The sequence below is a fragment of the Corvus cornix genome, chromosome 11 (genome assembly GCF_000738735.6).
Source record: "Corvus cornix cornix isolate S_Up_H32 chromosome 11, ASM73873v5, whole genome shotgun sequence".
Lineage (NCBI taxonomy): Eukaryota > Metazoa > Chordata > Aves > Passeriformes > Corvidae > Corvus > Corvus cornix.
The window spans coordinates 12,335,819-12,348,302 of record NC_046341.1 but is presented as its reverse complement, the minus strand read 5'-3'; positions in this window follow the sequence as shown (position 1 = coordinate 12,348,302).

The window sequence follows — 12,484 nt, the reverse complement described above, 5'->3', positions numbered from 1 at the left end:
GTGCTGAATTGGCACAAGCAGTTTGAGAGAGCCAGCAGATTTAGGAAGGGAGAAGATAAACCTTATTATGTTTCTTTGCCAAAGGAGAAAAGAAACGATATTGACTTAAATGTGGGAAATTTAAAAGGGGCCATATGTTCTCACTTTGTGCTTTGTTTCTAATAGATAGACAGAAATCTTTGAAGTGTGGATTGGCACAGTAGGGTGCATGCTTCTGTAGAGAAAAGATGCTAAATGGGGAGGATGTGAGGGGGCACATGAAACTCTATTAGCCATGCAACAGCAAAGAGAGAAAGGCAAATCCAATGATAATGTACATCTGTTTCAGGGAATTTATAAGCTTTGAACATTTTTTATGTGCAGATAAGTGGATCCTTTTCTTACCATAACTTAGAACTTCAAAGCAGATTGTGTGGATAATGCAAATTGCTGAAATATGAGATTTTCCTACAAAGAGGTTTCCAAAAAAGAAAAAAAAAAAGAATTAAGGCTAATTGATGCCACAGTCTTTTATGTACAGTGTAAAAACTCTACAAAAATTGATTTTTATGAACTAAGAAATTGATGAAAAAATATTGAAGTCTGCTGTTTGCATTCAGGGACTGTAGTTTGAAACTGAGTTTCTGTGAATTAAACATTTGTCTCTGATATCACTACAGCAATATTGTAACATAAATTAAGATATGTAGCCAAGCTGTAATTGTATCAAAGTCTGCCATGTCGTAGGAATGTAAAACTCATGAGTGCGGTGTGATATACAGCACCTCACTGTCAAGGTAGTGAAGCAGGGATTTCTAGAATATGAGAAAAAAATTACTACAAGAGACAAAAACTAGTGGGGGGAAGCAGGAGGTGGAGGATACTGATATGGTTAAGCCTCGGGAGTAGATGAATGTATAACTTCTTAACTGCTCAGAAAAATGAGTTGCTCTCTGAGCTGGGAGGTTACAGCCAGGCTTGGGGATGCCGGCTGCATTCCAGCTGGGAGATATGAATGTCCCAGCTGAAAGGCCAAGGCTGTGACACCCTGGGCAAGAAATTACATCAGCCAAGGGATTTTGAAGACCTTCATTTATTAGATGTAGTGCATAGGGGCATTCCCTTCCTTCCTGGGCAGACTCGGACTATAAAGCCAGCTTTGTCCTCCTTCCTGTACTGTAAATAGGGGTGCACGAGGCTTAACCTGATGCTGAACACAGAGGCAACCAGGAGTGGGAGCTCACGCCTCATTCCTGAGTCGTTCCCCAATTTTGGCTTCATTGGCCAGCAGGGCATCTTCAGTAGATATTCCTGCATTTTAGTATGAATGAACCATGACAACCACAGTCCTGGAGTATTTCTTTTTTATTCCTAAATCCTTGCACAGTCTTGGTCACTGTCTGTCATGGCAGGCCATGGGGAAAGTGCCAGGTCTTGATATCCTGAAATAATCTATATCCCTTCATACTACATGTCCAGGGCTTGTTCTTCTGCCACAAATCCATCTTGGCTGAGGTGGGAAGCAGAACCAGCTCTGTCCTGTCACCTCATGCAGACAGTGACTCAAAAATTCTTCCCCCTCACCCCAGCAGGTAAGATTGCCCTGAAAAGGGTTCATTTTTTTATTTTTTTCAGCATTTTGGCTCTGAAGAGTGGCCCTGTGATGGGATGAGCACTCTGAGACTGTGGGATTCCTCTCCATCCCTGGCCATGTGGGAAAACTCCCATGAGGTAATGAAACAATTTACCTCATGATTTTGGGCCAAAATGTTCTGTTTTAGGCAATCAGCAAGGGCTGGCAGAGGGTTAAACTTGAGTCAATCCCACCTTTTCTATTTCCAAGAGTACCCCAACAGCAGGGAAAGGGCAGTAGGCAGCAATGCTGAAAAGAACAGCTGTATGCCATCAGACTAAAGATAGAAACATGAAGCATGTGGGCTAATTAAGTTCCCAAGTGGCAGTGTACAAAGTGTACAGACCAAACAGAACAGTGCCTTCTGCTTGTTTTGATCAACTCTGTTTCTATCACTTTGATGAAAATAACCGCTTGATTTGTCGCTGGCTGTGGCTGCCAAGGGATCCCTCACACCCCGGGCTCTGCTGGTGCCACCCTCGTGGCAGCCATCCCATAACCAGGAGTGGCTGTGGCTGCCCCTGTCTGCCAGGGGGGCCCTCAGCAGCACCGAGTGTCAGGGGAAAGGCGTGACAAATGTTCAGAACTTTTCAATTAAGTTTCTTGCTTTATTTTTTTTTCCAGTCAGATATAATATTAGACACTTTCACCCTAAATAGGATGAAGTGGGCATGCTCTGACCAGCTTAGCACAACAGGATGGACTTTAATTTTTTATTTTTCCTCCTCTGATGTCTTTCAGTCAGTTCATTTTTCCTTCAGGGGGCACAGCAGACTCTTGGTTAGGTCTGTTAGCTTGCTTCCTAACTGGTTTGTAGTCCTGGTAACTTTTGATGTAGACTGCATATGAGCCAGAATGCAGCCCCCCCACCTCCCGCTGCCCCTTTTTTTTTTCTCAGAGTTCTGAGTGGAAAACTACCTTGAGGATAAACCTGAACAGAAAAATTAATCTGAAAATCATCTTCCATGTGAAAAATGAATTTGTGATGTTTCAAGGTCTCTTATGCTCCAGCAGGAGGCAGAAGGGACACTTTGGGGCAGTAATCCCATGAGCCTGCTCTAGCAAGTTCCGAGAAAGGCTTGGCTCAAGTGTGGTTTTGCAGCAGGTTATAAGTTGTAAAGCTTGAGGGGCTGTGACAGGTTTGAATTGTTTGCTTGTAATGATGCTCAAAGAGAGACTGAAGGATGAAAATGCTCAGTGTGGAAAGATGCTCTTTTTTCTAAGTGTAATAGCTCAAAGTTTGCCTTGCTAAGCTGCTTCAATTACAAGCATAGGACAGATTTTCTTTTACTCAGTACAGTAGCCACTGTACTGGAATTTACTCGAACTCTGGAATTTAAATTTTACTCTATTTTAATTCCAGACTTGATCTCTCAGCTGAAACCTTGAGTTTTCAGAAGGTTATATCTTTGAGGGCTACTTCATGCCTGGTCACCAGCAATTAAGTTATGATGAGATACACACACTTTCTTTATTGTGACCTTTTATCTAAGGTGTTCCTGATTTAATCTTTTAACAGTCCCATTTTTCAGCCTTTGAGATCTAAGTGCTCAACCCAAACTTGGTTAACTTCAACCCACAAGTAACTGACTTATTGAGGGAATTATGGATGAACAAAGCTGTATCTTCATGCACAGGAGACCTGATGTCCTGTAAGCTGTCAGGCCTCACTGGAGCATACAAACACACTGTAAAGGCTGCTGTGCTGTGGATGAATCATATAAAATGACTGCTATTTTTTTACAGTAAGAGTCTAAATTGCTCATGTATTTTGTTAGACCCAGCTAAGTCCTTAATCATTTTGTTTGATGTTGTAGTACCTCAGCTAGCAATAAGAGTGTCAGCTCGTACTTGCTGTATTGGCCGTTTGCAATAAATTGATTTTTTTTTTTCTCTTCCTCGTTTGCTTATTGCTGATGGAGTTCACATGTCTAAGTTCTACTTCTGAGCTTCTCAGGTAAGGAGACAAGTGTGTAGATGATATTTTTAGATTGATGTATGTAATAATTCAAAGTGTGGTAGCCTTTCTTAGGCCTTTAAAGACAGGTGAAGTGGTTTTCTCCCTAAATTGCAGAAGTGCAATTGGGGAAAGATAAATGAGAATCTGACATTACAGTGGTACTATGTGCTAGAGCTGTAGTGCCAAGTGAAAAAATACAACATAGCCCTTGTTTTCTGGAAGATTTGACAGAAGAGTTTGGGTCATTGCTGTGTAATGTTTGTTATCTGCCAGTCTGGAGGAAATGGATTTGTGATCTGGGTTCCTTAACCAGAGTTTACAGCTACATGAGATCAGTAAATTATGCTAGTAATGAACAGGTTTATCTATGAAATTTTCAGAGATCATGATGCATCATAAAGGTCCCAAATCTGCACTACCAAATATTGCCAAAATAGGCAATGCTAGCAGGTATTTCAGCATAGCAGTTCTGTTCTGACAGCAGCCAGTGCTGCTTGTGTTTAAGGGATGGTATAAACTCCTGAGTGTTGGGAAGTTAGTTCCCAAGGCTTCTCAGCAGCCAGAGACTGCCTTGAGGTGTACAGCAAACAGGTGGTCCTGTCCTTTCCAAAGATCCCAGCCCCTTGTGCTGGGTGATGGTCTTGCAATTAAAATTCTGGTGATTCTTTTTGCTCTTATTGATGGCCGAGTATTTAGTCCTCTACTTTTGCTTGTGGCTTGTTTAGTCTTCTAGCATGGGGTGGGATTTCAGAGAGGGTGGGGGGCATTGCTCTTTCTCTTGAGGAGCTACTGAGTGTGTTCAAGCAAGATACTGGAGTGTCAGAGCGTCCTGGCAGTGCTGCAAGGAGGCTGCAAGGAGTGCAGGAGCAGCAGAAGCTGCAGCCTGGCCTCGAGGTGCTGCAGTCCCTGTTGGCTGCAGCTCAGAAAGTCCTGGGGCTGGCTGAAACCATTCCTGGAAATAAGGCCCTTTCAGGCTGGGGAATTTCCCTGATGTCTGAACACATCAAAAATGGTAGGGAAATAAGTGCTGCTGCTGCTGTAGATGAGGGTGTAGTTTGTGACAGGATGTGGGCATCTTAAACTGGTACAACACTGCTTGAGAACTTAATCTGCTTCCTTTACCTTCCCATCTCTAGTCTGCTGCTACACAGCTTTTACAAAACTAAAAGGGGCTTCTCACAGCTGAGTTGATACTGACAACTATTTCCTTAAGAACAAGCTAATGCTTAATGAGAATATTTCTGGTGATTTGACCAGGCCTTATTTCAGGCTCAAGAAAAAAAGGGGGTAAGAATGGCTTATAGATGGTGTGCTTTTCAGTGTTTGGCCTGGGAAAAGGGATCACACAGGATTTCACCTGGCTAATCCTTATGCCTCCAAAGAGTTCTTTTCAACAACATCTGATAGGCAACCTGAAACTGGGGCTATGGTGTGGGACTTGGGCAGTAGCAGCAAAGCAGGTGGGAAGTGAATGTGATGCTAAGAAACACTTTTTAATAATGTTCACCCTTCAAGCACAGCAAAACACTAAAATGTTGTGAAATTTCTTTTGCTGAGGGTGATATAAATAACGTTGAGAACATTTTTTTTTTCTGTTAAACATTTTAATCCTGGCACTTTTGGCCAGTTAAAAATAATAGTGAAACTAGAAATATTCACTTGTCTCTCAGAGCTCAACAGAGAGTTTTCTAAGGTAGACTGAGTCAGGGCTTTGACAGGGAGGGAATCTCACTGGAATATTGTTGAAAGCAGAGAGCAGAATAACAATGAGTGTCAGGAGCACTGAGAGTTCAGAGGAGTTGAATGCAGAGGGCAACAATGACAGAGACTAAACTCCAAATGGCAGAAATAAAAAGGTTAAGTCACACACACAGCTTCATATAGTCAGAAGGTGCTGTAGAAACCTGCCAAGTCTGTCAAAAAAGCCTGTACTAACAATGGTATTTTTAGGCAATATCATTCTCCTCAAAATCCACATTAATTCATGAGGGTTTTTTCTTCCCTGACACTCAAAATATCTGCTGGAAAACCTCTTCTGTTCTTTTGCAAGAGCCTGTCAGCCAAGGGGAAAGGACTGATGCTCTGAGGTTTCCATTCTCAAACCTGGCATATTTCAGGAGCCATCTCTGAAAACTCAGTGCTCTTTGGTCAGAGGCATCCTTTTCATTTGTTTGGCTCTAGCAGCCCAGGTAGGTTTTTTTCATCTAATGTGTATTTTGATTGTATAGGCACAAAGGACACAATATAACCATATACTGAGCCATCTTTTACCCTTGGTACATACAAACTTGCTCATTCTGCTGCTCAGTAGTGACAGCAAAGACAAGAACCTGTACTATAAAATGGGCTCAGGTTTTGTTTTGTTTTAACCACTTGAAAGACATAAACTACCTTTCAGATTTCTTCAGTGTTTCAAGTTCCATTGACTGTTTACAGGTCTGGATCTTTGCAAGAAACCAGAAGGGGTCATTTGGATTGATCTGTGTGAGTGATTTGCTCTTTCATCTTGGTCCACTTTTAGCTTGGTTTCTCCACCTTTCAAAGTAAGCTTCAAACCATGCCATTGGTGGAGAAAGGCTTCCTCAAAACACAGCCTTAATAAAAGGTTTATTTGGTGCAAGCTTAACTGGATAGAGATTGCTGGGTGTTTAATGAGGATAGGCTAACGAGGATTGTCTCTTGGCTCCCTGCACACTTTGAGCCAGAGGAGAAGGTACATTGTGAGTGAAGCTACTTGGGTTTCTTCCACAAGCAGTCTCATCTGTGAGTTTTTGCAGAGACATCTTTGAAACCCCATTATTCATTTCTTTCCATGACAGGCATTGACATGGTTCATGCCAAACTTAGATTTTAGGTCAGTCAGAACTTCACAAGCTTGAATAAATAAAAGCAAGGTAGACAAGGTTTAGCTATTAAACCTTTCTGTAGCAATGCTTGGCTGCCTGGCAGAATTAGGATCACCTGGGCTTCACTGAGTAATAAGAGCAGACCAGCAGCTGTAAAAGTGCCACCTGGACAGCAGAGTAATAGAGAACCCTGGAGAAGCTTCTGTGGTAGTGGAGGGCATTACAGGATTAGACACACAAAGCCCCATCCAAACTCGCAGTAAAATCAAATGGCATCTTTCCTTCCACTGACAGGAGCTGGATCAGGCCTCCCATGAATTGCAATGAATAGTTATATTAATCCACTGCTATGTAGCTGTGAAAATCCTGCATCCCCTTCTCTGGGATGACGGTGCAAGGCTAAATCACCATGGATATTCGATTGCATTCTGGCTCATGTAGCTGTAAGAGCATTACCAGGCAGCATTTTATCTAAGACGAGTGCTCTCTACAGTACTCACAACAAATCTCAACTTATTGCAACTCCAGTGATTAAATGTTTTACAGACCCCTGCAACATCAGAAGACTCTGTGCAATAGGCATGGCTGCTTTCAATATGATCTCATAGGGATCTGATTACCATTTTGGCTCTCTTCTCACAGCCATTCAAGTGGACCTTCAAGGAAGTGTAACCCTTTCACTTTCAGATTTTTTTAGTATGCAAAACACTTACTCAAGGGTAAAAGTCTTGAGTACAAAACCTATAACACCAGAGCCAAATAGCCAAACTGATCATATCTGAGCTGGTCTTGAGCACAATACAACAATAAATGAGGTTAAAGCAGCTATTCATGTTGTTTTGGAAAAATTCAGGTCCTAAACTGGAACTAAAAAGTCTTTCTATGGCAGACGGTCTGGACTAAACACATTCCTCCTGAATTGGTTGTGGTTAAGTGTTTGACATATGTTCTTGTGTTGGCACCAATTATTTATAAAATTCTGTTTGAAAGGAGTAGCCAACATTACAGTTTGTGCATAATCTATTCACATCCAGTTGCTTAAAATGTAGTTCCTGCAGATTAACAGTGTGACCAAAGTTTTCATTCCCTTCCTTTTGGAGCAGGCACATTACAAATGCACATCAAAGAAAATGAGCTCTGTTCTGACTTACAGTCTAGGCATGTTCCTGACAAACCACATCTGATGAAGAGTCTTAAAGAAATAGCACAAGCAGCACTGCCGGCAGCAAAACAACAAAAGGGCTGGTCCCTTCCACCAATGAAGAGAGGCTGGTTAATCAAAGGATTTTGTGCCAGAGAGAGGGACCGTGCACTTTATGTTGAAGCAATGCAGTTGAATGATACATATGCAATGACCTAGCTTGGCAGCATTTGAACAAATCACATTTAATTACATATCTTTTCCTCTCATGATATTCTTCTCAGTTCCACTGCAGCCTGGGAAATCACTAACAAATGTTCATTTTGAATGTCTCTGTTCTCCAGCCTTGGACTAATTATGCACATTCCTTCTGTCCTTATAAGGACAGGGCAGCTCTTCATTCCAAACAATGAACGAAAACACGAAAAGCAAAACCTCCCTTCCCAGTATTCAAAACAACAGGAACGTGAGTTCTCAACCAAATCTGGTCTTTCCTCTTGTGGTGAGAGGCACCTTCTGACAAGGTATTCCTGGCCTCCTCCCAGGGTTATTGGCACTTTTTGTGTCTGTTATGGTGCTGAGGAAATCACCTTTGATTTCTTGATCAGAGTGAGCTCTGAGCCAAGCGTCCGCAAGAAATTGGGACAGCTCTGTTTTATGGCTGGCAATTTGCTATCATGGCCAAACCAAATAACATCTCTCATTGCACATTTCCTTTATCTACAGCACAGGAATGACCATGTTTTTCTAAATCCCTCTCAGTGACCTGTGAATAAAAAACAGAGCACATGCACTATCATTATCATTATTAGTGAGGTGATGCTGGAGGTCATGACAACCGTGGTGTGCAAAGTCACAGGTGAGAAACAAATAAGCTCTTTAAATAAAGTGTGTGTGTTCCTTCAAGCCACTGTAGTTTAGGCCCTGGGGCCCATATTTAACAGACTGCAATGAGACGTGGCTTGTTTTTTTACTGGGAGCAAAATGTTTATACAGGTTTGGTGAAAATGGCAAAGATTTTCACATATTCACGGGGATAGCAGTAGTATTTCTTTAAGGGAAAAAAAAGAGCAAACTACAAGTTCCCCTGGTCTTGGCAAATCATGAGGCGTTTTTCATTTTGTAACATCAAAGTCGGCTCCTCTTCTTTGATGTCTTCGCATGCTGTTTAAGGTAAAGCATGAATGAAGAAATGTCAATCTGCAAGGTGTCCATGTAGTTTATGCTGAACACTGAAGAGGACTTGTAGATAAAAGGCAAACACAAGGTTTGATAATGAATGTCCAACAAGGAGGTATGCATATCTAAAAGGAAACACTCAGCTGGAGAACAGCTCTGCAAACCTCAAAACTCTGCTTAGCCTAAGTTTAAGAGATTAAGAAAAAGTGGATTTTTTAAAAAGTGTGGAACCAAGACAGGAATTCTGTAAAAATCCTTGTTGTTCTATAAGAAATGAATGTTCTTTCATTGGCTTTACTTAACAATAATAAATGTGCCACCAACTGTGCTTAATTTGACAATGTGTAATTTTGAGAAGATACAGAGTTAATACTAGGAAAAGCATCAGAGACAAAGTCTAAACCCGCACAGTGCATTTCAGAAGTTTATAGTAGCTGCTTTGTGGTCCCTAGAGTCTGAACACTGGCAAAAGTTGTATGCTGGGTCAAACAAAGGAAAGTGTCAATTATTTAACTCGGTTTGTTCCAAGGATCTAGAAACTCTAATGGAGTGGTAGTCACCTGGGGAGGCTGAGCAGTGTTGGGATGAAGGGAAAGGCACTTTCTAGACCCAAACCCCATAATTTTCAGCACCAGGACATCCAGTGATGTTACTAGAAACTTAGCTGCAGAAGAGGGTGTTTCTACTGTGTCTTCTAGCTGCTAGCACTGAATTTATGCTTCCTTTTCATTATTTCTGAAGCTGTAAAAAGTTGGTTTGGTGAACTGCGTGTGCTTTGCTTGATTTACTCGCAGAGCAAGTGCACCAGGCACACTGCCCTGGAAAAGGGAGCACCCACAGGGGCTGCGAGGGGAGCCCGGGCTCTGTGCCAGCCAGGCTTTTGCTTCGCTGAGACAGCTCTGCAGGGGTCAAGTCTGAAATACAGCAATGTCTTAATATTAGCCTCTGTCTGCTGCAAACTGGACTGAGACTTAAAATAGTTTAGATTAACAAACAGGACATAGAAACCTTTCAATGGGTGCCTGTTGTAGTGGGGTATATCTAAATAAGGAATGTACATAGGTGAGTATTAACCCATATGACACTGAGTCTTGCCCATTAAGATCAGAAGTACCTGTCAGAACATAGAAACTACTGGATGTTTCATGTATGATAGTTAAGGAACAGATATCCACAGGAATTCAGGGAAATAAGAGGTAAAACTCCATAGCTTCAGTCAAGGCATTTACTCGGCTTTTCTTCTGTTAGTTGAGAGTAACCATGAGAAAACAGTATTTACTAGCACTTTGAATATGGGGGAGAGACAATCATAAACATGGAGTGACTTTTTCTGTTTAAGAACACATATCAGAGATGCCTAAAACTCTCTAGAAATTTTGTAGCCTTGGGATGATAACTTATAAAAAGGAAAATGAGGGTATAATGCATGGTAATATTGACACCTTATCTGTTTTCATTCTTACATGAGGGACGTCTTGTGAGAAGATAACAATATTATTAAAGAGAATGTCTGCATTTTCTCTGGAAAGCTATCTATCACTCCTAAGAATCATCTCTTGTATTTCTTGAATTTTTCATCCTCTCTATTCTACTTTAACAAAATAATGTGCATAGACAAAAAAAGAAAATCTGGATAAAAGGGGACCTTTACTTCCTTCCAGATCTCCTTGCCAGATTCAGACTATTTTGACTGAAGAGGATTAGGTGTGGAAGAGGCTCAGGGAAAGTCCAAAGTCAACACTGAGATATGTTTTTTCTCAGTTAAGGTGGGACAAAAGTGAACAGAGATCATCTGATTGTGAGTTCTATGAGCTGGCTATAGTACCTGCTAACCTAGAGATCATGGATATATGCAAGTGAGATCTGGCTAATTTTAAGTCTCAACTGCTAAATAATTCCTCTAAACCTGGATATTTTTTTCATAGTTTTATCATCAACCTGTGGGTTTCATGTCCAATAAAGAAATGCCTTGGAAAGTTTAAGAATGCGAAAGCTTTCCTGCAGATGATGTGCAACTGCACTACCCTTTGGAGAGCTCTTGGAAAAATTCCTACTGAGTGCCATTGCACACAGATAGAGCCTCACTGAGCCAAAGCTTCAGGACCATGTTTTGGGGTTTGAACAGAACGTGGGAGCAAGAAAGAAGATCCTTGTGCAGCAGTGGTTACAGGAGCAGAACTAACACCAACCATTGTATAGGAACAGTAAAGCAGAGGGTGGCTTCTTCATTCTTGCATCAAGATCTCAAAAGGTCTGTAGTCACATCTCATACTCTCAGGTGTAGGGGCACAGGTACAGAATATGTTTTTGTAATAATCTGACTAATTAGGCCAAAGGGATAACCCATAGCAAGAGGAACAGCTGAAATAATGTGTCTGATCATAAGCTGGTGTGCAACATCTGAGACCTTCCAACTTAATGTCTAAAAGGAATGCCTGAGGTCTCTTGCTGCCATTCAAAACCTAGGCTTAATTTGAAGTGCAGTTGGACTGGATACGTCTAAAAAATAATGACAATACCTAAGAAAAGAGAGAGCAAAAGTATTCCTAAGACATTGTCAAGGACTTCAGACATGTTCCTAGTGCAGTGAGGTGTTTCAATCCACACTCAAGTTCACCTTAGTTGCTCCAGAGCAGGTGCCAGGGAAGCTGTCACACAGTGAAATTCAGCCCAGCCTGTAGAACACCTCTGGGCTGCAGAGCACACTCAAGTCTATCCTGTCACAAAAGCCCTGAGCTGTAGCCAGACTGGGTTAAGAATGGTTTGATAGTCTGAATGCAACCCCACACTGCTCCTGGCATTGTGGGTATTTTCTTCACTGAGAGCCATGCTAGTATGCTGAAGGATTTGATCCACTATTCATAGAAACTCTCGATTCAGCAGACAAGTGTCAACCTTAGTATTGCATTTGCAGAAAAAAAATTTTAATTCAGATTTTTATTGTTGTTTTTCTAAAGAATTGCAGTTACATAGAACTTGAGTCTGAGACTGACACTATTTTGTCACAAGTACCTTTTTAGTCAAATTAAGCCCCATTCTTATACGGTCTTCATCTTTTTGGTTGAACAGTTACAAGGAACACTTACATTTACTTTGTCTAGTATATATCCAAATATTTACTGGGAAATATAACTTTTGAGAAGAGAGATTAGCTTTCAAACTCTGAGTCTTTAAAATGTCATCTCTGTGAAAGCTACTGACAGTCAGTAGGTGGAGAGTTACTATTGTCTGACAATGATATTCATGGGGAGCAACTTCAAAATGCAATGCAGAAGAAAAGAATTTCAGGACTCTCAAAAGACTTTGGAAGCAAGAAAGTTTTACCCCTCAACACTTGTGCAGGAGGAACTGTATTTGTTCTAGGAGGCTTAATCACCTCATTTTGTTATGATTCCCTCTCAGTTCAATTTCTTCAGACAAAGGGAATTGAAATAGGACTGGCAGGTAAGAGGTAATGTTGGCATTTGAATCTTTAAAAGATAGAAGAGCCAGTGGATTAATTAGTTCAAAGTATATCCCTCTGTCAGACTGCAGCATGCTTCAACAGGGTGCACACTGCTTCAGCCTACAGCAGGGGTGATGCTGATGAATTTTTTTGTATCTTGTATTCTGTAGTTGGGTCTAAAAGCCCTATTCAGCTTCAGTTGTGTGAGGCACTTCATACAAATCTTATGCAAAGATAATCCCTGCTTAGTAGAGCAGATCTGTTACGGAATCTGAGTTCTGTCATACTTGAGCTCTGCAGT